Source organism: Oratosquilla oratoria, chromosome 35 (assembly GCF_046742065.1).
Source record: "Oratosquilla oratoria isolate Oo_2021 chromosome 35, ASM4674206v1, whole genome shotgun sequence".
NCBI classification, from domain to species: Eukaryota; Metazoa; Arthropoda; class Malacostraca; order Stomatopoda; family Squillidae; genus Oratosquilla; species Oratosquilla oratoria.
This window is the reverse complement of record NC_134811.1, coordinates 28,686,429-28,689,431: the sequence shown is the minus strand read 5'-3', so window position 1 is coordinate 28,689,431 and position 3,003 is coordinate 28,686,429.

The window sequence follows — 3,003 nt, the reverse complement described above, 5'->3', positions numbered from 1 at the left end:
CACATTTATAAACAGAAATAAAACACTCTTTTTAGCATTACATGGCACACAGGCAAAACTATTGACCATCATGTATTTCAAATTCGTGGTTGTTCCTCCAGTAACACGCCAGGTCAAAAATCCACCAGGTAGATGACGAGGGGCTAAATAAAGACTGATAAGTCAAGGAGCAAATGCCACCACCAAGACAACAACGCAAAAGCGGTCTCACTGAGGGTTGAAAACAGTTTCAATACTGATTCAATACTGATGAAGCAGTTTCAATACTGATATTTCTCCGTTTCCATAGTTTTAAAGATCGTGGGATCCTCGATGCATTCTTTTCTCCAACTTTCATATCAGTTTCCCTCACTTAGCACATCCACATCCGTAGCACGTTCATTACCCCCCAAAATTTCTAATTTACCCCATTTGGGGTAATTTACCCCTGTTCCCCGACCACTGCTCTACATCGATTCACATCGTGAGGAGGAGCAACTGATGGCTTCGCTCTCCGGCGCCTGTGCGACGGACCCTTCCAAGTTCTGGAGGACCGTCAAACGGCAGCAGGAGGAGTGCTCTGTGCCTCCACCCAAGGTCATCAACCATCTCAACCACTCTGCACACTCCCCCCAACACCAGGCTGACCTTCTAGCGTCAGCATGGAGTGAGGTCTGTAAGCCCCATCCTGTATAAGGACCACATTGCTTTAGCACCTAGCATAGTGTTAACTCTTTCATGAATAGCTGTAGTGACCTCTTTGCCGACGAGACTGTTGATCTCTCTCAGTTAGATGAAGATTATCCTCTTATCTGCCCCATCGTTTTGGTGGAGGTAAAGGGGGTTATCTCGGCTTTAAAATTCATATTCCCTGGCCTTCAGGCAATGCACATCTACTCAAACGTATGCCAGAAAATATAATCTCACACATGACGACACTATACAATAGCTCACTAGCCTCTGGGTACTTCTCACAACCTTTCAAGGTCTCCCATACCATCCTCATTCCCAAACCTCAGAAACCCGTCTCCGCCCCCTTTCATACCGGCCAATCTCCCTTCTGGAGTACTTTGGTAAGATGTTTGAGCACGTCCTCTGCCGCCGCCTGACCGGGTACCTGGAGGCGGAGAATGTGCTGAGAGACTGCCAGTTTGGTTTTCGGCCGGGGCGTGGTGCAGACGACGTTATCTCCATGATCTTTCAATAGATTCAAAGACCGCCAGACGGTCGGCCTGGTAAGGCCATTTTGGTTTGTAAGGATGTGGAGGAGGCATTCAATACTGTCTGGCATGAAGGCCTTAGGTACAAATTGTACCACAATTTCGACTTTGCCCTGCCGACCTTTTGTGCCTAACACTGGAGTACCGCAAGGGTCAGTCCTTGCCCCCACTCTGTACAATCTATATACAAATGACCTGCCAGAGCCGGCTTACCCACGCAACCGAGCTCTCATTCTTTCGTATGCGGACGACATTAATCACATTAGCAGACACAAAACGCTGCAGGGAGCGTTACACGTAATGCAAAACATACTAGACGGGGCACACGCGTGGGAGCAACAGTGGCGCATTAAGACCAGCGCGTCTAAATGCAAAGCTGTATACTTCTGCTGCAAGCAAACCAACAGAACAATCACGAACACTCTTCTTAAAATAAACAACACAGACGTCCCAGTGAAAGACCATGCCTATGTACTGGATAGTGGCCTTACCTGGACCTCACACTTTCGCAGACAGGGGGCGAGGGCTAAGGCTGTGCTGGGAAGACTAAAACGCTTCAAAATTGCAACACTGTCTACCAAACGTCGATTGTATCTAGCCCTATTCAGGCCGATTCTGTGCCAATCCCCAGGACTGAGCCAGCTGACATGTCCCACTAACAACTACGACCATCAGAAGGTTCAGAATGCCGCTGTCAAGTTCATCACGGGTTCGCAATGGAGCGACTTCAGAACCGCTGAGTCCCTACAACCCTCTATACGTAGCATACACACACGAGTATATCGCAGACAAAAAAAAAAAAAAGACTACATGCGCAAACATCTACATAAAATTTTCCTTCATACTGCATCTTCTCATTTCAGTTTACCTACCACTAAAATCATTTCCAATTTCTCTATCTTTCCCTACGACTAAGCCTCCTACTCATTTTCTAACTTTGTTGGATGAGGTTAAGAAGAATAATCATCCCTACGTAACCTCATGGTTACACGTATTGATCCCAGCCTCCAACCCCAAGTCTCCTGCCCACCCCTCCAAAGCCACGACCCCACGAAATAGATATCACTAATCGCCCGGTGGTAATAGCCCTCTTTCATGCACAACTATCTTTTCATTTTCATACAGACATCTCTTCCTCTCCTACAATTACCGATCTCGCGCGAGCGGGTGGTCTGTCCTGTCAGATTCAGATATTCTAATCAGGACAATTCAGTCATTCTGACCTCTGTACTGTAGCGCGTCGCTAGGCCTTCGCGGTCGGTCCCCCACGTGGGGACCATGCCACGCCAGTCCTTAGGCCGACGCACAAGTATTCATTAGAATAAAGCACCTAAACCACACCGAGTGTCAATCTATCCCTACGTCACCTAGTCCAGTAATATACACCTGTATGTTACAGTCCTATGGCGTCGAGTCTCTTACATAATGCTTTATATAATGTTTTCGTATATATAAACAAAAATGTTAGGCCACTCTACCTAAATGGAAAAAGTAAAACTGTATAATTTATTATACATGCTTTCATATACTAAGTATTCTAGAATACATATTTCATACAGCATGATATGTTCACATGCTGTATTCAAATCGTAATCCTAATTCTACAGTTATCAATTCACTAAATTAACTGATGATTTAACCACAGATGTCTATATTCATTTGTAATACTAGCTTTAATTATTTACTCTAAAAAATGCATTTGTCGGGATATATTGATATTCCCGAGTCCCGACACGATTCCCCTGACCATCATTTCAGATTGTTACTGTAGTGTTGTTGCGTTGTTTCAGTGAATAATTTGGAG